Raw genomic sequence first — 26,518 nt, forward strand, 5'->3', positions numbered from 1 at the left:
AAGAGACCTTCTCTTTTCTTTTTCTTCTTCTTCTTCTTCTTCTTCTTCTTCTTCTTCTTCTTCTTCTTCTTCTTCTTCTTCTTCATCTTCTTCTTGAAGAGGATTGTGTCCACGTAACTTTATGTTCGTCCTTGATCAATTTTCCGTCATCAAAAATCGTTCTAACGCGTAAACGACATTTCCGTCTTGCTTTATAATTAGATGGTACTTTCGATACGGTTCTGTTAAAGCCACCCCGGAGGCGTCGTCGTAACGCGTACCAAGTTGCGCGTGGCTATCGTTTATGTTTCCGGATTTAATAATAATCTTGGCAGGACACGAGAAAATAAGGTATAAAAAAAAATATGAATTCCCGTGTACACTCACTTCTACGATTTTTCCACTACGACGTTCAACAATAAATTTTTAATCGCATTCTTCACCTATTATTATTATTATTATTATTATTGTTATTATTTTGTTTTAAATTTAATATTGAACAAAAAAATATAAAAGAAAGAAAGAAAGAAAGAAAGAAAGAAAGAAAGAAGAAACAAATTGGAACAAAAGTAAAGAAAAAAAGAAAGGGTGGATTCTTCGAAATCTGAGAAATTCTTCGATTATTATTATTATTAATAATTATTATTAATTATTATTATTAATTATATTATTATTAATTATTATTATTATCAATTATATTATTATTTTTATTATTATTATTGTTATTATTAACAAAACAAAATAACGAATTATATGAAATAATAAAATAATAATATGTTATTTGTTAATAACAAAATAATTTGTTTTAAATTTAATATATAACAAAAAAATATAAAACAAAGAAAGACAGTAAAAAGAAACAAATTGGAACAAAAGAAAAGGAAAAAAGGAAATGGATAAAGAATAAAGGTGACAAAACCCTAAATCGTCAGTTTTACGAAGTAAGAAGAAAGATTATTTGTCATGCTAACAGAGCGCATGCCCAATGCAATTTTAATGCATAAACCACCTCGAAAGGGAAGCATTTTGGCGCATGGGTCGCGAGTTATCCACGAACTGAGGAGAGGATGTATGTAATGTAGGTCGGCAAGTGAACATTTCAAAAGTGTGTACAGGAGGTTCTCTCTCTCTTTTCTCTTCTTCTTCTTCTCTTTGGCGGTAGGAATGGATGAAAGAACTCAAGGTCAACTTCTGATGCTAGTCTAGTTTCTAGAATAGCTAATAGTTTGCGTTACGTTGACACAAGAACTCGACAAAAAGTAAGAAATTTTTGTAAATTGTTCTTTATTGCCTTTTATCTTATTCTTTCTGTCTCCTTTTATTTCTTTCTTTCATTCTTTCTTTCCTTATTTTTTCCCACTTTCTCACTTAATTTCTTCTTCTTCTTCTCTCGTTGTTCAGAGTGAAATTAATTTTGCTTTTCAAGGTCACGTAGAATTGTCGCTTTACTTACAAATTTGCAGCTATTTTGCTGTACCCATTTAAAACGTGTAATTTAATTAAAATAGAATGAGAGAAAGAAAATTAGAAATTTGCAATGAAAAATTATAATTATTAAATTAGGTAAAATTTCATGGCCCACCTTTCACCCCCTTCCGTTTCAAAGAATGAAAAAAAAAATACAAAACAAGGAATAAAGAAAGTAAAACAAGAATAATATTGGATTGTTCTGCAAGTAATTTCGTTTTTTCATGACACAATAAAGGTATTAGTTGATGCTAACCGGTAAATAACAATACGTGAGATCGATGAGAGGTTAAATTTATCAAATTCAACTGTTTATGCCCACTTGAAAGGCCTAGGTTTAACATCGAAGTAAAAATTATCTTCATTTTCACAAAAAAAAAAACGAAATTACTTTCCAAACAACCAAATAAATAATTTCTACGTTCACGTTTATATTTGTTTCACTAATATAATTGTCAATATTAATGGTACGAACAAGATACTATTTAATTGGTTGAAAATAATTTTGATGAAAGTAAGAAGATCAAGAGATGAAATGAATTTTGGTACCGAATGAAAACACATGTGCGAATGGCAGTAGCTTTTGGAAGAGGATAGTAAGCATTGAACGGCCTTCAAATGTTCTCCAAAGAGCTTACGGACGAAAGCACCTAACCGCATCATTCTCACTCACTTCAACCAACGTTCGTCCTTCTAACATACGGTGGCCCCGCCCCCACTCGTATAACTAAGTTTACCACCCCCAATAGTATCTTCGTCTTTGGCATTCTCGCTTCTTGTACGATTTGTCTATACAAAATGTATTCGACAAATACATATTAGTCCGTTTTCTCAAGGATTAAAGAAATTAAAAAAGAAAACATAGCCCATTCTCGTCCTTTTTCATTTTTTTAATTCTTACTCTGTTGCAGAAAAAAAAAGAAAATATAGAAAGAAATAAACAGGCCCATATTTTTACCATCTATTTTATTGTTCCACCATATACAATGAAAGATACTTTCAATTCTAACAAGAAAAGATAAAATTTTTTTCATTTATTTCTTTTTTGTTTTCTGAAAAGAACGAAACTATATTGGATATACTTCCCCCTCTCTTTCCCTTTTCCTTCTCCTTCTCTTCACCTCACTCGACCCATCTTTAAATCTTTCTTTGTGATATAAAGTTAGGGAGAGTACGATATAAAAAGGGAATGAGAAAATTGCATGTAAGATTCCTGAATTCTCAGTTATAACTTTATATAGTATATAGTAGGATAAATAACTCTATCTAATATGGAATCTTGCAATATTTCCTGTAAGTAAATAATCTAACTAAACTGTTGAACAACTTGCGAGATATTTTTCTTTTACTCTTCTTTTTTTCTTTTTTATATTTTTTATAGAAAATAATCGTATCGTTGTTTGATCTCTTTCTTTTTTTTTTTTGTTTAAAGTTCGTCATTGAAAACAATGCATTATTACGTTGAAAGTTTTTAACAGGCATAAGTTAAATTATAATTTTCAGTTAATGTTGATTTGAGAATCTCTTACTTTCGTATAATTTATTATTAAACATATTTATTTTTGAGTATTCAGAAGTAATTTTACCATTAAATAAATATTTATCTCGGTATAATTATAAATTTTCTTTTGAAATACGTATTTACCTAATATGGAACTTTATAGAGAATGAAAAACAGTAATATAACATAAAATTAATTGAAAAAACTGACAGATATTTGTTCGTTTGAATTGTTTATTTCAATAAATATTAAACCCCATTCGCAGTATTTAAATCGTTGAGTTCTTTTTTTATCCTACGAATACCAAAGGTGTTTCATATTTCATGATATATTTCGAACTCGTTATTTCATTTATTTATTTTACATTTGTTACTATAATTAAAAAAAAAAGAAATTTATATAATATACGTTTTTACTATTAAATAAAATGTAAATATAAAATAAAAATAATTTTAAATTAAAAAGATATAAAATAAAAATGATTTAAAATTAAAAAGATATATAAAATAAAATATAAATTAAGATTACGTTAAGATATATTCATCGTGTCATGTTTAAAAAGCTGATTTTAATAAATCATAAAAAATTATTGTTAGATATTGCAAATTTGTAAATTCAAATTTAAAGTACTCATCTCAGTACATTCAGCATGTATAAAAATTATCAAATAAAGTATGCATTTAGTCTTACATAGACGAATTAATTTCCGATAATTGTCCATAACTTTTCATTAAGTTTTCTTCTTCGTACTTCATTAGAGCTTTCAAATTGTAATTATTATTGTGCACTTCCTCGCGAGAAAGTCTTCGTCCGCCATTCGTTAATCGAATAATCGGAAGTAATGATTTCCGACTCGTTGATTTTCCTGCTAGATTTCCTCTTACCAGGGATTGGTCAGAATTTTCTTGGAAAATTTGTCAAAATTACTTATATGAGTTTTAGACACGCTTCGTACAACCGGATATTAATCGATCTTTAGACACGATTCACGATTGACTAATTTCCTACTCGTTTTATGGAACAACATTGTCCAGAATAATAATTATTTCATTGGTTATAGATAAATAATAGAAAAAATTAAAAAAAAAAAAGTATTGAGTTGGCAAGAAAGTAATTTCGGTTTTCTAGTGTGAAATAAAACTCAATTGTTTCTAAACTAACAGTTGTAAACAAAATTACACGGAATTTGTTTCTATAGCAACCTAAAAGTGTCAACTATCAAACTTCAAAAGAAAAAATTCTAACATTAACAAAAGAATAAAGCAACAAACATAACTTTATCTATTGGTGCAAGCCGAAATTACTTTCTTGCTAATCCAATATTTCGCATTCGCATCATTTCTTCGAATCAAATTAATTCCAATTGACATCTTCGTAGCTTAACAAATGTTATTAAAACTATATATTTTTTTAATCGATCGAACGATATGTTAATAGGAATATGCGTGCAAATTGCTATTCCAGTTTGAAATTCCGATGTTGGAATTTACTCGTCAAATTGATCATCTCACGTATTACTAGGTATACATATATGTATGCATGTATGTATGTATGTATGCGTATAGACATATCTATGCATATATTAACTCAATATTTGTACCATAATACACGAATTATCATGGTGTGCGATGAAGGGGTAAAAGATGTGATTGTAAAAAAGAAGAAAAATACAAAAAGAAAAAGAAAATGAAAAAAAAAAAATAATATTCATCGAAACGTGTTCCACTTTCTAATTTTCTCTCTCCATTTTTTTTTCTTTCTTCACTTGTATTACTTCTTCTTTTTTATTTTTTATTTTTTTTTATTTTTCAATTCTCTTTTCGCGACCAGAAGAGTATATCAGCAGTTGGCAGTGTAAGTTCTCTTCAAATAAAACTGTGATATACCTTTTTATGGCCTTGAAACGTCTCATTAAAATTTTCCGTTACAACAGACGTGTAAAGAATATTTTCCTCTCTTTCTCTTTCTAACCTTTCCTCCCCAATTCGCGTTTTCCTTTTTCCTATCTGTGTCCGTTTCTTTTATTTATCCTTCTTTTTATTACAAGTCAAATTAATGGCACAGGAATTAGAAATTTTTTACCAAGAAATTTTTGAAGGATATTACCAGGCTGCCCTTTGTGTATTACATTGTTATATCAGTGTGAAAACAGATATACACACACATACACATATAAATTTCAACTAACAAGTATAATATGCACTCGATCCAATATTTTATCCGATCACGGAAACATCGTTGAAAACGAAATAAATCTATTTAAAAGAAAAAGTATTTTCGTTAGGGATTTTTCAAAAAACTCGTGTTGTAACTAACTACCAATAGTACACAATTTAGACTACTATTCACGGCTTCTATTATAGTAGGTACGAAATACGATACAAAGTTCGGCGTGACCTGTTTCAAAAGATTTAACGAGATCTCTCTTTCTCTCTTTCTCCTATTTCTCTCTCTCTCTCTCTCTCTCTATTTCTCTTTAGTTCTTGCTTGTAACATAAGAGAATGTTTAAAGAAGTCTTACTCTCTAACGAAGGATTAAGTGAGACATAGTCTTCCTTCGAATAATAAAAACGTAATACTTAGAAGGCTTGAGGATTCCCACGAGTAATCTGTTTGAAAATATTTATTTTCGATTTAACAACAGAAAATAGAATAAGTATGTGTAAAACAACAGTTTATATACATGTCGAAGATAACCAGAATGAGTATGGAGTTAAGTGGATAGGCAATGGCAACTTTGAGGAAAACGGAGATCATTTTCTTCAAGGGTTTTGATACATGATATCGTCTCTCTCTCTCTCTCTCTCTCTCTCTCTCTCTCTTTCGTTTATAGTATACTTACTATATCATGTACTTCAGAGTTTCTCTTTGTAAGATGGCACACACACACACACACATATACACAAATATACATTTATATATATATATAAATCTTCTTACTATGATATTCCGTCGATTTTGTACTAAACACAAACGAGAATGTATGCATCTTTTGTACAAATGTTTTCCTAGTAATGGCAACTATTAATTACGTAAATAAGGTATAATACTGAAAACAAAAATGATGTCGTCAATTTTGTCTCCAACGTCAAAACTGTTGATGTTACTGTTGTTATACTGTTGACGTTACTCGATTATATAAAATATTTTCTATGAAATTGTGAAAAAGAAAATAAGAAAGTACAGAAAATTCTTTTTTTCTCAGAATTTTAATAACATTTCAATTAACTTGTATAATATGATATTTTAATCATATGTTTCTATGTAATGATTATTATTTTATTATATTTTAGAAAAATACGCATGAAAATTTTTTTCCCTCTTTGTCAATCAATTATTTCTTTAACGAGTGCATAACATTCAGCTTTATTTTGTACGTTTAGTTAAAATCTTCAGTTTTCCATCCTTTGACATTTTTCCATGCACTTTGACGTTCGAAACTATTAACCATGCGTTGGTGGTTTATACTCGGAGAGTTGAAACTTTCTCTATTAACCATATTTTCTATTATTTGTTATTATTATTTTTTTTTTTAACAATGTACGTGTCTTTTATTTGATTATTTTTTTGTTCAACCGACAATGAATAACGAAAAAGAAACAGAAGAAAAATATATTATTCAAAAAGAGAGTAATACTCTTTTATTAATGTTTTCATTTTTCATACGAAAAAGTACAAACCTTAATTAAGTATTTCGTTTTTCCTTGTAAAAAAAAAAAGAAAGTAAAAAGAAAGAGGTAATAGGTACACTATTTCGATAAACTGAATTATTAAAATGATATTTTTCGATAGTTTTTTGCATAATATTTTTCTAATCCTTCGAGAATAGTATAAAATCAAATTTTGCTATTTTAAATATATATTTTTTCGATTGAAACTTCTCGTCGAATTAATTCAAAATCAATTCTACGTGATTCATTCGCAAAACTCAAATTAATTCGTGAGAAGCCACAGAAAACGTGTGCGGGATGAAAACCGAACGAATCAATTTCTTCTTTCTTGTATCATTTTTCTTTTTTTCCTTCTTATTGTTTTATTTTATTTCTTTATACTTTCTTTCATCGAACGATTTTTTTTTTTTTTTAGAATTTCAACGCCTGTCTGCTTGCATTAAATTATAAAATACTTCGTATTAATTCATTTTATTTTTTATTGTATTCAAATATCAATTTTCTTTTGAAGTAAGAAAAATGAGAGAGACAAAGAGAGAAAATGTTATATTTCACTAAAAATCACCACTATCAAATTTACAATTAATATCATCATAATCATATTATTATTATTATTATTATTTTATTATTGTTTTCTTATTATTACAAACCCTTCATCTTCAATTATTAACACCATTAATAAAAGTACTTTTACGTATACCATTAAACCATTGTAAGGCTCTCTTATCTTTGTTTACTCTTTCTCGTTTCATACAAGCATTTATCTAACCCCCTGGCAGCCCCCCTCACCTACTCTTTAAAACACAACCCTACCCTCTCCTTACTTTTCCTTTTTATACAGAAATTTCTTCAATTATTTTTAACGAACTTAATAAAATGCGATATATATATTTCAACGTACAAAGTTCTCTGGTTATTTATTGTATTCGGAAACGAGCTCTTATTGCGTCTTTGTTACTCACGAGAAACAGAAACGTAATAAGAAAGAGAGCTATATTTGAAAATTTATCTTTAAATTCAAAGAGATGAAAATTTTCGCAATGTATTTTCGATGCATCTTGTTGACGATAATTTATCATCGAGATTCCAAATTTAGCAAGGCCCATCCTTTTCACCACCACTCGACAAAATTAACTTCGTGTGTGACGCTGTTAGGGTTAACGGCTCTTTCTTTCATTCTTTCCTCTTTTCCTATTTTTCTGTATTTCTTTTCTCATTCTTTTAGTATTGAAATATTTTATTATCAATATCTTTTTATCATTGCGCAATTTATTATTGGGAAATTTATATCAATCGTTTCTTATTTAATCTCAAATTTCTTTTCTTGTTCACTTAGAATATAATTTCAATAAATATAAAATTTTTTACATTTAATTAATTTATTTGTTAACTTTTCTTTGTTTGGTTTTTGTTTGTAGATCAAAAATTTATATAGAGAAAAACTTTAAATTAAATAATATTATTTTGTATTACTTTTAAAACAATAGTTTTCTTTTAGCAGATTTCTTCTTTTGAGTTTCATTACGATCAATACAGTTGTTAGACGATATGAAGTTGAATAATTACCTATACTTTAGAAGAGATGGCGTAGTAGTATAGTAGTAGCAGTAGTATAGTAATTGCAGGTAACTTCCTTACCGACTTGCGGTACAAAATAAAATTTCTTTTTTCAACCGTTGATTCGTGACATTTCAGCGAAGTTCGTTATTTGTTGAAAATGTAGAATTCGCGGTACAAATTTTAAAAAGTTGACACAAACTTTTCTCGAGTTTATTCGAAGAATCCTATATTCAATTATATATATCTTATATTAGAAAAAAAATGTTCAAAAAATAAAGAAAATAAACATAATCGTTGTGTTCACCTTTCAAATAATAGAATTTTGGTCACGCGCAAAATTTTTTGCCGAGTTTATTCCCATCTAAAAGAAAATCGGGTCAAAACATTTTCGCACTTTTTCTTTTAAAAGTACCATTTGTCTTTCTTATAAAAGCAAAACAATAAGTTGTCCATAAAATAACTGTCTTTGTGTGGTATTTTGTGACAAGGCTACGTCCTAGATACCAGTTTAAAGATTTACAGATTTCGTACGATTTCTATCAACGTATGTCTACCTTGAACATTATTAATGAACCGACAGGTGGGTAGGTAATGGTTCGAAGATATCAAAGATATGACGATAATTTCACTAACGATTGATCTCGCGAAAAAACATTAGAGATATAATACAATTCTCCTACTCGTTTTATTCTTTCCAACGAATGTGATCAACAAGTATGATAAACAATTTTCTTGCTTTCGAGAAATGGGATTTTTCATAATTGTATAAATTTTAATAAGACCGGCACTGTGTTAGGATCTTATGATTCATGAATCATTGCGTTGTCTTGCATCACATGGGTAATAAACGATAAACCTTGCCAAATTCATATTCGTGCGTTAGAAAAATTTAGTGGCACACGACATTGCCGCCGTTTCATCCTTCTCCCCCCCTTAGTTGGCCATCACAACCAACCACAAACCACCAACGACCACCACCACCATCATCGTCGCTACTACGAAGGATATTTTGATTCCAAAAATACGGATATTATAATTGGACACTCAAAACTCCCACGATTTTATATATGTTCGTGGATAGACGATGATCCAAAATCTATATCGAACGTTTAAAGTTCGAGACTCTAATAAATAATCGATCGACCTTACGCGTTCCATGTAAATATCTATTTCTAAGTAATCCGTGAGAGGATGCTAATGGAAAAAAGAAAAAAAGAAATAGAAAAAATGTGAAGCTAAAAAATAAAAAATGAAAAGAAATATCTTGGTTATTCGAGCAAATGATCATCGGTGTTGGTTATTAATTTGTTTTTTTTTTATTCTTTTTTTCTTAGCATCAAAAGTTCTCTTCCTATACATTTCCATGGTCACTTTGAGTTTTAAACGCTTATGAATGAAGGAATTACGATGATATCTACTATGATATTTCAAATCTTTTTTATTTTTAAAGATACCCCCGTTCGTTCCTTTTAATGGGAAAACTTTCGAAAAAGTTCAATTGCCTGAGACTAACCCATTGGACCGTGTCACGTATATTTACAGAAATAAGTTGTTAGATATTTTTCAAAGTGCAAATTACTTTTATGTTTGAATAATGAACGTTAGAAATGTCGTTGAAAGTTCACATTCATTTATTTCTTTTTTTTTTCTTCTTTCCTTTTAGTTTTAGTCAGGATGATTAATTTTTCTATCTTATAAATGAAATTTATGAGTATTAATAAGAATCTAGACGACGTTGTACTTGAAGAAGGAACCTTGGCATGCATTTCGAATATCAGATTAATCTATATTTGTCGAGTTGACTGGCAAATATTTTGTAAACACGCCGAATTCTCGCGACAATCGGCACGTGCTCGCTAAAAAATGTATTATCATTTTTTTTTTTTTCTATTTTTTTCATTCTTATTTTTATTTTTATCTTTATATTTCTTATCTTTTTTGTTTGTTTGGTGCTTCTATTATTAAAACCCACAAGAGTAAAATAGTTACGAGAATAATTTGAATATGTAAAAAAAGAAAAATAAGTTCATTTTCTTCGATCAAAAAATATTTTCGTAATTATGGTTTACAAATACATTGTACACTATGGTACAATGATACAAATACATTGTACACTATGTTACTATGGTACAAATACATGTATTTGTACATAAGTATGATTAGATATTATTATATCGATTATTTCAAATAATATTTTTCATATTGCGATATAAATCTAATAGGTATAGAAATTAATTCGATGTTTCGTTAATTTTTCTTCCTTTAAATGATATTTATTTTCATACGAATTCGAATTTTTTTACCACCCTTAATGTCATTTAAAAATTAACCTAACGTTAGTTCTTTTGGATTATAAAAAGTAAACGTCAATGTTTAGAAGTTTGTAATAATAAGAATGTTTATGTTAGAAGAAATTATAAATAAAATAATATTTCAAACGAAAAAAAAATCGGCCATTAAAATTACTGACATGATTAGTTTAATATTATAGAAAGCTACACTTTAATTTATAGTACATGCAAAAAGTGATTTAGCAATGATTTAAAAATGGAAAAATTCTAAAATGATCATTCGGCAGAAATTGTGTTCTCATTGATTTCCACGCAACATTATTCATTACGAGCTCCTTTCACCTGGTCAAACAATAACTACAGACTACTATCAATAGCAGTTAATCACTTTGTACAATGAACTGGAAGGAAAATAGCCATTTATCGATCACGGAACAAGTCACGTTATTTTGCAACATGATAACATTACGCGATACGTTGTTTTAAGCACGCATATAATAACATTGTTAGAAGTTTTTTTCTTTATGTGGTTTTCTTTCCGGACCTGATCCCACTGGACTACTATCTTCTTAGGATTTTACAACATAATGTGTCGGGGGAGGGTTTTTTTTTTAAGTCGGTTGAAGTAGTTCAAAAATATATAAAAGATTTCATTACCGACAAACCATCATCATTTTAGGTGAATTTATAATTTATCCAATAAGTGATAAAAGATTATAGAAAAAACAATAAATATTTCAAAACGTAATCCAACATCTAGTATTTGTAATAAAATTTCTAAGTTTAAGGATAAGAAAAAGGGGCAAAATTAATTTCTACGCGTAATAATTTTCTTTATGGCGTAATAGTTTAGCCAAAATGAATATGGTCGTTTTTATTTATTGCAGAAAAACTTTTAGTCGTTTTCTCTCCCTCCTCACCATGATAATAAATATTTTTTTATGTTTACTTTTAACAACTTTGTGCTTATACTATACTACTTAGAAATTGAACTAATAAATTGTAAGAGTTGAATCTTTTGAGTATATAATAATTCTCACTTTTTTTGATTATTATTTTACTTTTTATTTTTATTTTTTTTTTTTAAATTAGAAAACAAAAAGTTCATAAATCTAATTAGATATAAAATATAAAAATAATAATTAAAATATGATATAATAAATGATTAGAGAAATCAACGCTTGTTATTGTGGAATAATAGAATTAAAATTTGAAAATATATTTATGGATGATTTATGCTAAAAAATTTTCAAATGAATCACCGAAATATGGAAGAAAGATTTGACTTCTTGTTTTTCGAGAATTTTTTGAAAGAATATTAGTTTAAAAATATTATTATATGAAATGATTATAGAGTATATTAGCGTTTAACTTTTTGGTCACCGTGATTGGTCGTAAAGATGTGGGAGAAAGATTCACAGCTATGACGTTAGTATGACTAATAAAATGTAACATTGGTGAGGGTTGCCAAAGTGGACGATATATAAAAAACATTCTTTCGAAGGTGCTACGCGACATTGATGATGTCTAATTTTTATTTTCCTCTTCTAAATCTATCACTCGATGATCAAACGATTTTTATCTTTAAATTACTATCTATTACTTTAATCGTTGAAATTCGTAATAAAAAATAAAACAAAATAGAGAAAAAAACGAAAGCAAAAAAAAAACATTTCAAATAAATCAAAATAATTAATGGACGTTGTTACGAAAAATAAAAATAATTTACACGAATTTCTCTACTCGAATCATATCGCTTTTGTTTGAAAGGTGAAAAGGAAGGTTGGGGGTTGTTAATTAACGAGGAAAAAAAATACAAAATAAGATAGAAATAATTAGTTTTGTTTACGAAAAGAAAGAGAGAGAGAGAGAGAGAAAGAAAGAGATAAACGAAAATAACAGTTCGTAACAACGTTCGTTACAATTAACAAAATTCCGTTCGTGAGAGATATCCTTTATCTTCTTAAAAGAAAAAAAAAACCGAATTATCTATTATCTAACGTGTAAAATTATTCATCTTTTATCTTTCATTATTTTTTAATGATCCAATAGTTCGACGGTAAGAGATCGTAGCACACTTTTATCACGCAAATGAATTTTTAAAGAAAATGAGTCTACTTCAATAGACAACTAGTTGTTGTGGGTGGATGGGGGGTGGTGTAAAATTTTTCTAGGTGGGGGTGATTGAAAGAGACAAAAAGAAGAAGAAGAGAGAGAGAAAAAGAATGAGTAAAAAAATAGTAGTGTTCTGTGTGTGTGTGTGTGTGTGGTGCGTGTAGTAGTAATGTAGTGTGTATATTAACAGGGAAAGAAATGACATATACATACGTGAGAAAAGCGACGACGTTCAAAATAATCTGAAGTCGCTCTATAAATACAATACGACATTCAGTCCTGTGCGGTTCGTCGCGATGTTAAGATGCTTATCTCTTTATTCGTTTTCTTTCTCTTTTATTCGTATCATTCTCTTTTTAACTAACTCTCACTCATTACTATTCGATCAATTGAATCATTTGTTTTCTCGTTAGTTGGTCAGTTCTTACAATTATTATTATTTACGTTTAAGTTCTAAGCTTTTGACGGTAATCGTTTTTTCTGTTAATGACAATAATCGTTTAAAGTTTGTTATACTTTTGATGTTAATGTAAGAGAGAAAGAAAGAGAAAGAGTCATTGTCTTTAGAGAACGCAAATTTATATTCGCGAAAGTACGCGACAAACGAACAAAGGCTTCTTACTAAGAGACAGTCGAAGTTGAAATGCCGCATGTTAAAATGTTAAACATGAAAAAAAAGGAAAAAATATGTATCGTTTATTATCGTACATTCGTTAATTTGTTAAATAAGTTTGACGAATTTAAAAGAAAGAAATAAAAAGAAACAAAAATGTTATCAGTGTGATTTTAATCGTGTGTTCTACATTACGTCTAGAAAAAATAAGACTAACAACATGTAAAAAGAATAATAATTATTATTATAATTATATTAATATTCTCGTAAAAATAAAGTATAATATATGATAAAAGCATCGTAGAATATATTTCGTTTTTATTTTGGTTTTTTTTTCCTTAGAAACACATGTTATTTGAAAAAAAAAATTAAAAAGCTTAAATATTCATCGTTAATTGTAAAATTTGATCGTACATATTTGAAATATATAAAACGCAATCGGAGGAATAGAAAGAGACGGTGAAAAAGCTGTAGTGAGAAAAATGTGACAACTTATAACAAAAAGTCGTCTTAACAAATAATCGAATCTCTCGTATATATCATAATAAAGAAGTAATCATGGAAAGACTCAGTGTTATGGAATCGTTGAGGCGAAAAGATAAGAGACGTCGTCGAGGGTGGACAGTGGTAGTTGGGCACGAAGTACGGTAAGTGGAAAATGCTCTATACTTTTTTAACCTCGGTACGATGCATCATTCTACTTTAATATTTCACACGAGATAACACACGAGGAAAAGAAAAAAAAAAAAAAAAGAACAAAATACTAGTTTAAGGTAACTTTTTTTTTTCGACTGGAGGTCGTTCACGTAATACCATTCCGACATAATAACGAAAGATAAATTTTTAAATTGCACTTTTGTATAAAAAGTGTGCCTAGTTTGTTTCTTTTTTCATCTTTAATATCTACGTTTTAAAAAAATTTTTTTTTTCATATTTTATTTATCTAACTTTATATTTTTTTTACATATTCTCTTTCTTCCTTTCATAATGATTTTTTTTTGCGACGATGTTGTTTATATTATTTTTTAAAAATATATTATTTCCCGCCTTTTATTAGTTTATATAGAGTGGGTAAACTTGTAACGGATGTTTTTCATATTTACCTTCCGAGATTATTTTGTTTGACTCTTGTACTGCACACAATATGGTTTCCTTCCTTATCGACTGTGATATCACTTGCATCGTACTGCCATCTTTCATAAATTTAAGCCAACATAAATCTTTTTGCTTATAACTTTTCGTAGATAAATAAACGTCTTGTGTCCAATAATAAATTAATTCTTTTCTCTTTACCTTTTCGTCAAAGTGAAATTTATTTGAAAGGTACTCTTTGACCTCAAGGGAAACATACACTTCACGAATCGTATATTATTTTATTCAATTCTACGTTTCACCGATTGACTACGTGAAAATGATCTACTGACGTTCGATAAATAATTTATACGTAGATAACTTTATTTTCAATATTATTTAAGTTTTATTTCGTTTAAATAAAATCGAAAATTTATATAAAATATAAATAATTATATATATGTTTAAATACGTATGACATTAAATTAATTAACTTTCGATGTACCATTCAAAGAGCAGAACGTTAATACGATGTGAAACATATCGTTTTTAATGAATTTTTCTTTTTTATTATTTTTCAATGTATAATTCGAAAGCTGAGACCGCGTCTATAATCATTCGAAAGTGTATTTAAAATATTAAAGAGAAAAACATATCAAATATGCATTTATAAAGAGTTAATAAATAATTTTAATAGAAGCACACATTTAAATCTTTTCCTTTTAACTACACTAGTCAAAATGTGACTATTTTTTTTATATACAATTAAATATTAAAAGAAGCGTTATTAGTTGTTACTTCGTTTTGATTTAAATCGATTGCATTTTAAACGTGGAAAAATGGTTGCTTGCATATTCGTTCCATCAAATACCTCAAAAAAAATATATATATATATATCTATATAATTTGAATGATTTGAATTTTTATTCGCAATTCGATTGACTAGTTCAACAAATTTAAACGATTTATTACTATTCCGGTAACCAAATCGTCTTTTGCAAAAGCCTATGCCGCGTATCTAGCGAACGAAAATTGTACTAGAAATCCAACGACGAATATTTTCCCATTCTCACAATGTTTCGGCTTGATAAAATCGTATTTTTGAATAAAATTTATAACTCGAGGTCGAAAGTTGAGTTCGACTTTCTACGTATCTTTGTACCAGTGCTCAGTGGTAATAAAAGTCAACATTGCTTTTATTATTTGAAACGAATTCTATGCTCTCAAATGAAAGATAAATTTTTTCTTTTTTTTTTTTTTGTAAATACGAAAATCACGATATAACGTAGTGAAATACAAAATGTTTATCGTAACATAGGTAAAATACTTTTGTTTACGTTTGCGTATTTTTGAAAAAACAAACAAAACAATAGAAAAAAAAGATATATATGTATAAATAAAGAGACAAACGAAGAGTTTGATGAGGGGGGGGGGTGAAGGAAGGGATGGTATAAAATAAAATGTATTCAATAACGTTATTTTGATGCGAATCGCCATAGGGGATTTACTTGTTGATCGAATGTGCATTCGTTAAAAGTAATTTTTCATATAACGAATGTAAATTTAGAAATTCGATGCATGTTTAGCTTCGAGCTGATACAATATTTCGTTACGAATTTTCAAGTTATTCGAAAGAATTTACGAAAGGTTTTTCCGCCTGCGGAAAGATCACGTACTATATGTATATGTGTGTATGTGTATATTCTTACCAAAGTTTGGCATTTCTTTCTAGTGAAAAATGGCAAGAGAACTAGAACTATTTCGTTTTTTTACGCGAAAAGAGAAGAAACATTTTTGATTACGTGTGTGTCAACCTTTTTTGATTAATAATTTTGTATTCTATATATATATATATATATATATATATATCAAAAATGTAAGGAAAAATATAAAATTTCATAAAAATACTTTTTAACCATGAACCCTTTTATATTCTCGTGTCACCGCATAACTATCATACTTATTTCAAGCACGTGCGATTTCAGCCGAAATTTTCGAGAGTGTTTCAACGAGATAATTTTGTACCTTGGAATTTCCAACTCGCTCGCTTTTAGTAAACCTGACTTCTCTCTCTTTCTATCTTTCTTCTTCATCGTCTACTTCTTGAAATATTCAAAATTTAGTAACTTCTTCGCAATATTAAAGGTATTTTAACCATTTTCATGCAGAATAAATTAAAATCGTAGATACTTGAGTACTTTAATTACACTTCATTTATTGTTCTTCTACCAAAGAACAAAGAAAAAGTTTCGTTTTGGGAAAATTGCCAATACGATTATATCGAGGTTTTTTACCTGTTTCTATGTAACCTATTGTTAGATACTCGTTCTATTACTGCCAAAATGGTCATAAATCTAGCATTTTATTTTTCCTTCGGTAATTTTCACGTGTTTAACGTTTTTACCTCTCTTTTCAGAATTTTATGGTTATTTCGTACGTAAAAACAGAGAGATAGTACTAAGAATTTTGCAAAAAGTTAAAACTTTCCTACTCTTACATTTGATATGTTTTCAAAGTGCATAACTATAGATCGATGAAAACGAAAGGTTATAAACATAAATCAGATATATCAAGCTAATAGAAACATCAAGAGGGCTTTCAGCTTTTCCATGAAATTAACGCGGGTGTGTGTTTTCTTATAGTTCCATGTCTCGCGGAAATAATCGTTGTTTCTCTTTGAGAATAATAAGCGTTATGGGTCATACATAGTTGTTATATCTATGTATGTATAAGTACTGGAACGTGAAACAAACATGTTCTATTATTACATTCACTGTCCTATCGTATAATCGAAAACACGTGAAATTTCTGAGTCGTATAAATCTTTCGAAAACTTGACGTGGCAACCAGCACAAGACTAATTTTTTTTATTTTTTTTTTTTAAGAAAGTTATTTTCACGAACCGATGACTACCAAACTAACTATTACTTTCATACTGTATTTTTGTCTTTCTCGAGAAAAAAAATAATATATATGTCACATATACAAATAAATAAATCACTGGGAATTATATTATTTTTATATTTATAGTAGAGACAAATTTCTTCTAAACGATTTGAGATTTGACCTTTTTTGGTATAATTTATATTTTGTTTTTACTTTTCTTTTTTTCTTTTTTTTTTTTATATAACGGGCGGACACGTTTCCTAGTTTTTTTTTACGAGTAGGTATATCAAATTCTTTCCTGATAAAGTGAGGGCTAAACTTGAGGAGAAAAGTTGGAGCCTACTTTAAACTCTAGGATTTTCACGAAAACAGGGATTTTGTGAGCTTAAGAAGTCGAAAGTCGACTAGCACGTTCAAAGAGATATTTCTTCTTCCTGATAACTTTTCAAGATGAATACGACGATATAGACGTTAAGTTTAAATCGAAATGTGTTCCATCTTTTCTTTCCCTTTCTTTTCTTTTTTTTTTTTAAAAAGATGCATTAAAGTAAAGGAAAAAAAAAGGAAAAAGAAATAAGAAAAATTCGATAAAATCGTACGGGCTTAAATTTTTATTCATGTTTCTTAAAAGCTTTAAAAGCAATGTATACATATTATTTTTTTCCTTCCTTTTTAATTTAATAATTTATTCGAACAGACGGACAGGGGAAGGATGGGGGAGGGATTATCATATAAATCACTTAATAATCGTGAATTAATAAAACACCTAAAAATTTTCTGTTTTGAAACTTTTAAATTGACATTTGAACCTTTAAAGTAATGAATTTAATCATTGTAGTCCTGCATGCTACAAAGTTTACCTTTTACTAAAAGGTAAACTTAGAAACATGCACGTGAGCACAGGTACTCACGATGAAGAGTAATTTCGCGTTGCGTTGTATCCTTTGGTCATTGCATTCCAATAGTGTAGTCTTGTTTTAGCTAGAAGTCAAATACAATAGACGCGAGTGCGACAACCAAATTAAATCCTCTCACCTCTCTCAGTTTTGCACACGTATGCACTCGAATCGTTGCATTGTCAGGTGCACTGTCAGATCCAACACTGGACTTACCATAGATACGAACATCAGTCAACTGGTAGACATATCACGAAATAGAGTTTAATGGTATTTTGCAACACACGTATAAGCGTTAATGTGGATAATCGTATCAATTATTAAAATTAATTCAAATGAATCTTAATATAATAATCTTATCGTAATTAATTTAAAGAAATTTTGTTTCTTTTCTTTTTCCCATTTTAATTTACTCTTTTTTCGTTGCTTATTCATAAATATATTTGTTAATGGTTTAAAAAGAAGTTGAGGATTAGTAAAATGTTTTTCTTCCTTAGTGTCATAAAATGCACTCTTTTCAAATTCATTAAGTTTACATACACATACACATTCCTATTTGCGATATCTAATTAAACAAAAGATAAAGGTATCAGGTAGACCGTTCGACGCACTTATTCAAGCATTAAACGTTCTGTTCTATTTAGCATATCTATTCACACACACACACACACACACACACACACACACACACACACACATACACAGCATACCGATGCGAGGCTTACATATTATAATTATAATAGATTTAAATTTGTATAATATACATATTATGTATATATGAAATGTAAATTCATATTATCTATTACAAAATATTATTATTACAAAAATTATAATAATTATTTTCTCAATTATGTGAACTTCTTGTCGAGTTTCTTTGATATTTTTTTTCTACACGTTGCAATAATTTTTTTTTCCTTCTCCAGATTCATTACATTATGTAGTTTTTCCTACGTTTTCAGGATTTAATACGAGTAAAAGCAAACGAGTGTAGTCAAAGAACGTCGTTAAATCCAACTATTCCTACCTTTCTTTTCATATTTTGATTAAAAAAATTCTCGCGTAAATATTTGTCTCATATGATTCTTAAAGTTATGCTTCTCGACACTGTCATGGTTATGGGCTTAGATTAGTGGTTTCATACATATCAAGTTAATCCATATTTTAACTTGAAAGTTACTTAATTAGTTGTTAGAAATTCCATACTTGAGCTAATGTGCTTAACTGTTCGATTAAGTTAGAGAGCTTTCATTTGAGAGAGAGCATACTTATATGTCTCTCTCTTCCTCTTTCTCTTTCTCTTTCTCTCTTTCTCCTTTTTGTTTTCCGTTCATTTTCATCTTCTTGACAGTTCGAATTGCATGATAACGTCGGTAAGTTATAAACTACTGCAAACTATGACGTAAGAGATTGTTTTTGTCTGTCTGAAGTAAGAATGAATTAATTCACGATAAAAGGTATTAGATAATCAATCTCATGGAAAATGTGTTCCGTGTCTGAGTCAATTTTCGTCAAGTGTCATTATCAGATCACGTGTACGAATAATAACATGCGACGTAAAATTTGATGAGTATGTAATAATGACATAATTCGTAATTTTTATTTATTTTTTTTTCTCTTATGTGTGTGAGAGATAATATAATATATTTATTTATAAAAAAGTATAAAACAAAAAAATTTATTAACATATTATTATTAACAAATCTTGCACTTTGCTGCCAAAGTTTTACAGTGTAGCCGACGATTTTTTACAGTTCGGACGCAAAATTCCTACTGCATAAAATAGCTTTAGTTTTGAAACATTAGATTTTTTTAAATAAATAAATATTTAATAATATTTATTAACTTTTTATAATATAAATATTTTATTTTATTTTTTATATAAATTTTTTTCTATAAAATTTAAAATATTTTTTATTTATATATTATTATTTATAATATATAAATATAATTTATAAAAAATTTATAATATATTATTATAAAATAAAAACATAAATTTATATAAAATAAACTTATTTTAATATAAATATAAAAATAATATTTATTAAATTAAAAAAAAAACGACTTTAGTTATCTCCCGCGCAAGATGCGTTAATATTACTTGAATTAAAAAATGAGGTTTAAGTATTACGTATCAAAAAATAGTACAAGTGGTAAATAATGTTAAATTGTATCGATAAATCGATTTTGTAAGTTCCTTAAAAAGAATCTTGATCTAATTTAACCCTTTATCGAGCAGTCCTCTTTATTTTGTTTACATGATCTTTGAACTTTCATTTTGGGGTATCCGGTTGGAAATGTTCACGAAACTATTGGTGAATACGACGAAGAAGAAAAAGAAGTAACTTTCTTCCTCCGTTTGATTTCCTCCTTCATTTCCTCTTCTCCGATATATCCTTCATATTTATCGAGTTATACTTATAACTCGATTAAATTTCGTCGGAAACATCGTCCAATGCTATATATATATATATATGGTATATATGGTATATATACCATTACGTATATATATATGTAATAATATATATATGTATATAAGTTCAACATGGCGCCGCACATCTCTTCCCTTTATCCCTTTCACACGTCCTCGACCTAAAGAGATCAGTAACAACGATGTCAACCACGATACCAACGATGGTCTATTTAACTCTTTTCTATCGATTTAAAAGTATACTTGTTAGAAGCCATCTGCATGTTCAAGAATCATTCATCACTCAAGCTTATCGAACTCTAATTATTACGTCGATTAAAAAACAGAGAAAGTATGTGTATATACATCATTGGATAAAAAGATAGTAGATGTGTACTATCATTAAGTTCTAAGGGTCGAATTAAAATCCTTTAAATTTGATGAATGGTATACATGGTATACAATGGTATATATACTATTCATCAAATTTAAAAGATTTTAATATATAATTCATACATACATATAAATATCTAATATGCAATATATAATAAATAATATATAAAATTCAAAAAATTTTAAAAATATTATTATATATATATATAAACAGTACTTTATAATTAACTGAATTATATATTGAACCCAAACTAAATAAACGAATGAAATTTATAATACGTTTAAACACGAATTATAGGCTATTATGTTAATTAAATGTTTGTAATAATAGTTTTATTGGATAATTGTTGAATATTTTATAGAACGTTATGTTTATGTGATAAAAATTATAAACAACCACATGTCACCCTTCTTTTCATAGTTGAAAGGTAAAACAATATAAAGATACATATATATATATATATATACATAGTACCTTATAGTCAGTGATTCCTAAAGTATATGCTGAATTCTTATAAAATTTTCGTAATTTTAATAATATATTCAATTTGATGCAATATGATTTGAGAAATCAATTAGAAATTATCAAAAATTGTTCGTAATATACTATATTACTTAATACAAACTTTTAGTCAAGTTATAAATTATTTGATTACTGTAATACACATATTTTATTTCATTGAACTTTTCAAGTAATTAGATGGACCTCCAAACTCTTAAGTCCGGCCCTGTCGTTATTTATTAAATTCCTCTGAAAGTCATTACTAAGTTTTTACGATTGGAACGCGGTACTGTAGTTAGAAATAATTGCAAGATATTTCACATTTAAAATTAACTTCGAAGAACAGATCTATAATTTACACAAATAAATAGTATATAATTTTATAAGAAACGTTATCCTTTTTTTTTTTCTTTTAGAATCTTCGAAAGTAATTATAAAATATTTGCCGAGATAGAAAAATTTTTGCAAAATAATTATACAAAAAAATTGCATATTTAAAATTCACTTTGACAAAACAAAAACAAAAAATAGCATAATCTGTCCTACGTTTACGAACGATCATAAGATGACAAAATATAATATACAATATCATTAAAAAAAAAATTCACTGGAAAAGATTTACAAAAGCAATTAGGATAATATACAAATATTATTCACGTGACTAATAATACAAGAAAATAACATTTTTGATTATTTAAGTTATCATCTCATGCTTTAAATTATCTCATCCAAAGTTGTTGCATAGGCAAATTATTTAATAGTTACATCATTGATTATATTGCTAACCTTCTGGTCGATGCCTTTGCTAAATTCCTTTTGTATTTTTTTTTTTTTTTTTTTTTACCATTCGTGATGTGAGACTTCTATTTTGAGATTGACTCCTTTCTCCCCTTTTTTCTCCGTTTCTTTCACCCTGGGTGCAATACACATTATTCACTTACATATTTCATAAATTTACGTAGGTCGTGTGTAGGAATATAGTATGTTTACATATATATCACACTTGCTACTTATAACTAGAATGTATGTATTGTAATATATGTATATATATATATACTAACACATACTATAGGCGGCTTAAAAAGGAGTGGGAGAGAGAGAGAGAGAGAAAGAGAGAGAGAAAGAGAGAGCATACTCGACCGCAGCAGACGAGCATAGACCTGCTTGACGGGAGGGCAGGAGCTTGAAGCCCGCAACCGGCACTCTCTCTGCTATTCTCCTCTCCTCAGTTCGACAGTACGTGCGACCTCGTGCGGATCGGTCGTCGTCCGTCTACATATTTTACACTTTTTCTCTTTTTAAATACACACACATATACACATTTACATACACATACATTATACATATGTATATAATATTACACAGGACATTTAAAGTACTTTTTTCATCCCCCGTTAACGAGATCATCGAGTTTTAAAAAATATTCACAAGTAGTTTTATTTTGTTTTTGTTTTTATTCTTCCTTTGTTAGTGTGAGTTTGTGAAAAAATTCAATAAGTGAAGTTTTTTTTTGTTTTTTAATATATAACGTTCTCCCCACCCCAGTTTCCTCCGTTATTTCAAGTCACACATCCCCATCGATATCGTCTTTCAAGGATTCGTGAGGGACATATTTGTTCTTAGCTTTCCAATTGGTGAGAATTTTTTTGATTATATTGTTTTGTGTAAAAGTGTTATCTGCGTCTTTTTTCTTTTTACACATTTTAAAGAGAACGGAATAAAACAAGTTTTTTTTTTTTGTATTTGCGCGCATACGCTTGGTGCGTATATGACTTTTTTTCTTCTTTTTTTTGTGTGAATAATCTTGTTCATTTAAATATCGATCTCAGTGAGAGAGAGATTTTGATTTATATTATGAATTCTATTAATAAATGAGATAAGCAAAGCGTTTATTAATCGTTAGTTGCCGAAGAGAGAAACGATCATATTTCTTATTTCTTTTTTTAGAGAAAAGTTACATCGAGTTTTACACCCGATTATGTCGGAAACGGTTAACGCACGCGATACCGTAATTAACTTATCTACCTTGATCGTTTTCGCTCTACTACCTCGTAATCGTAGTCATAATCGTAGTTGTTGTTGTCTTCGTCTTCGTCTTCGTCTTCGTCGTCATTCTCGTAATCGAAGACGATACTTCAAAATATCGTTGATAATCTATCGATATTTAATAAAAAGAAACGAGAAGAAGAAGAAGAAGAAGAAGACAAAAAAAACCTTATTAAATAACAAAGACGCAGGTAGACATGATGAATTTGTGTTAACGTTAATCAACTTAGTTTTAATCGAAACGCTTGGAGTCACTACTACACGTTTACAGTCCTAATATATTTTTTATATTTACATTGTGTCTTGTTAAATTTATTATCAAAATATGGAATACAATGGTTCCTCATGAAATACGAGTGCGAAACGTTTCTACAAATTAATTTTACAAAAAGTAGGTCGATGGGTACCTGTGTATATAGGTATGCACCATTGTAACTTGGAGTAAGCAAAAGAAATCTTCCTGAAAAGCAAAAGCCATTACTCTTTACTTGTATATAATTATATATATATATATATATATATATATATATATATATATATATATATATATATATATATATATATATATATACATATATGTATGTACACACCTACAAATATACGTATGTGAAGAATATATTCTTACTTACCTACTTACTTACTTATCTACCTACTTACTTATTTACTTAATTACTAATGTTTCAATGTACAAATGTACGAATCCAATTTCATTGTAATTAGTTTTCTTTAATTATGTTTTCTCATAAGAAACTTTTACCTAACATATCCGTGTGTTTTTCCCATAGAGATCGATTTAAATAATACTTTTGTCATACAATTAAAAGTTCGATAGCTATATTTGTTGTTTAAAGAATTTCTATTTTTATCTTTCTACCCTTCTCAGTCTCCTACCCCTTCTTCATTTTTTTTTCTTTTCCTTATGTTTCGGTTAATTTAATTTCACGGAAAGATAAGGTAATAATAATAAAAAAAAAAGAAAGAAAAAAATAATGAAAATATAACGTTCACGTAATTTCTTTGGTATGATAATGAGCTTACGAAGTCTGGCTCATGTTCAAGCCTTTAGGTACTTTTATTTTATCGAGCCAACGGCAGAAGCTTCAAGACAATTGTGCAAATATTATAATACGCGTTGATGGATCATTGTCAATAGAGAAAAAAAAATGAAAAAGAATAAAGAAAAAAAAATCATTTTTTTTTGTCCTTTCTTTCTTTTTTCTCTATGATACTTCTTGTGCCAGGATAATTTTGCTTTCTTTCGATTTGAAAAGATTTTTTTGCTTTTTTTTTGATCGAATCGTTTTTTCTTAAAGCTTTCGAGTCAAGAGAAGAAATCTTACTTCAATCGAAAAACTGTCAATCTTATTTGATGTTACAAATACATAAATATCTCAGGTGTTACTTTTTTTCCCTCTCTCTTTCTCATGAAAGAAATACATTTTTTTTTATCTTCGAAAGGATTACATGTAACAATAACGACGTATCATACTCTTCATATATATATTTCAAGAAATATCAAATCCGTGAACTAAACTCTTATATCTTTTTTTCCAAAGGATGAAAAATGAGAAAAGAAAAGGTGAAAAAGAATTTATTTACAATAAGTAATATTTACGAACGGTTACTTTCTTATACTTCGATTCTTTTTCATTCTTTTACTTTGTAAACGCGAATATATTAAATGCAAACAACTCGTAGAAACGAGTTCGTTGATTTAAGAAAAAATTTTCCCTTCAAAGTTTTCTTATTTTCCATTCCGATAATAACTCGGTTTTTTAAAGATATTAAATAATAGGATTATTTAACTGTTACAAATTTATCTGAATAACCTCTGGAACAATTAATAACTTTTTATTTTTATAATTGAAAAAAATAAATTTTTTTAAAAATTAGATGCAACATTGTTACATGACAAAAATATGACAATGTAATTTCATCAATTTTTTTTTTTTTATAATCTTTGTGTCGTTAATAATAATTTATTTTTTAATATTGTATATATTTAAAATGTATAAATATATATTATATATTATATTTAATTTTATATTTAAAAATTAATAAATTAAAAAAATTTTAAAATTTTTATTAAATTTATTAATTATAATATATATTATTTATATATAAATATATAATATTAATTTATATTTATATGATATTAATTTATTCTATGTAATAACAATTTATTTTACATTACGTACTTTACAATATATAAATCATAAAATCAATTTTTTTTTACGATCTATTTTTTAATTTAACTACACATTGTCATTAAATCAATTTATTATGAAAAACCCGTTATTTTTGACCTTTGAATTTTTCTTTAATTTACTTTACGAACTTTATTATTATATTCCATCAACAATCCCATTGTAGGAGCTTTAAATATGTGTCAAGAGAGAAAAAAAATGTACACATAAATATCCGATCATTCAGTCACTGTCTTATACCCTTTGACCACATTGGACAAGACAATAAATATGTTCGTTTTCTTGAAGTAGGCGTGCGCAATGGGAAATGTCGGTCGGGTTCCTTTCAAAAGATATGAGCAGATATCTCGAGCGCACTTTTCATACTTGACGAATGGCGGTACCTACAAACGCCCACGTCATAAAATCTTTGACATATAAGTAGGTCAAAGCGATTTTTCCACGTCGATCTATCGTTTTGAAGACATCGATATTTACTTCCTTGAACGTTTGAGACAGGTTTGACGGTTTCTAATTTTAAAAATAGAAAATATACATGTAAATATTTATTTCGATGATTTTTTTGTTCTTTTTTAATATCCTATTTTTTGCATACAACATTTTTTCCACAAAATTTCAATTATATTTATAAAAGATAAGAAATCATCTTTTTATCGGGTCTATCGTAAAATCATTTAATTGGAGGAATTCCTTAAGAGATGCTGGAAATGATGAAAGCTATTTAGCTTCCTGCGTTGAGAGAGAGAGAGAGAGAGAGAGAGAGAGAGAGAGAGTTCCTTGAATATTTGAGAATTGGCATGTCTCTTGATTATTGGATCTATCAGATAGAAGAGAGAGAGAGAGAGAGAGAGAGAAATAGTCTTTATTCACTTGTATGTCTAATTAATTATTTCGAGACGTATATACAAACACA

At 28.0% G+C, this 26,518-nt stretch overlaps 1 protein-coding gene across 11 annotated transcripts in view; it reads left to right on the forward strand.

Moving 5' to 3' along the window:
• The window catches only part of dnc (phosphodiesterase dunce), a 202,911-nt gene that overhangs the window by 36,994 nt on the left and 139,399 nt on the right, over nt 1-26,518 (forward strand). The window contains exon 1 of one of the 11 annotated variants that reach the window (XM_015315616.2): nt 13,822-13,844. The exons of 6 other annotated variants lie outside the window; for them this stretch is intronic. The gene's annotated coding sequence lies outside the window, so the exon portion shown is untranslated. Of the gene's footprint in view, nt 1-13,821; nt 13,845-22,607; nt 22,987-26,518 lie in introns of those variants that run through there. 4 more of the 11 variants (XM_015315603.2, XM_015315605.2, XM_015315601.2 and 1 more) reach the window with 4 other exon arrangements.

Source organism: Polistes dominula, unplaced genomic scaffold (genome assembly GCF_049000335.1).
Source record: "Polistes dominula isolate Pdom_NZ unplaced genomic scaffold, Pdom_raw_medaka contig_25, whole genome shotgun sequence".
Lineage (NCBI taxonomy): Eukaryota > Metazoa > Arthropoda > Insecta > Hymenoptera > Vespidae > Polistes > Polistes dominula.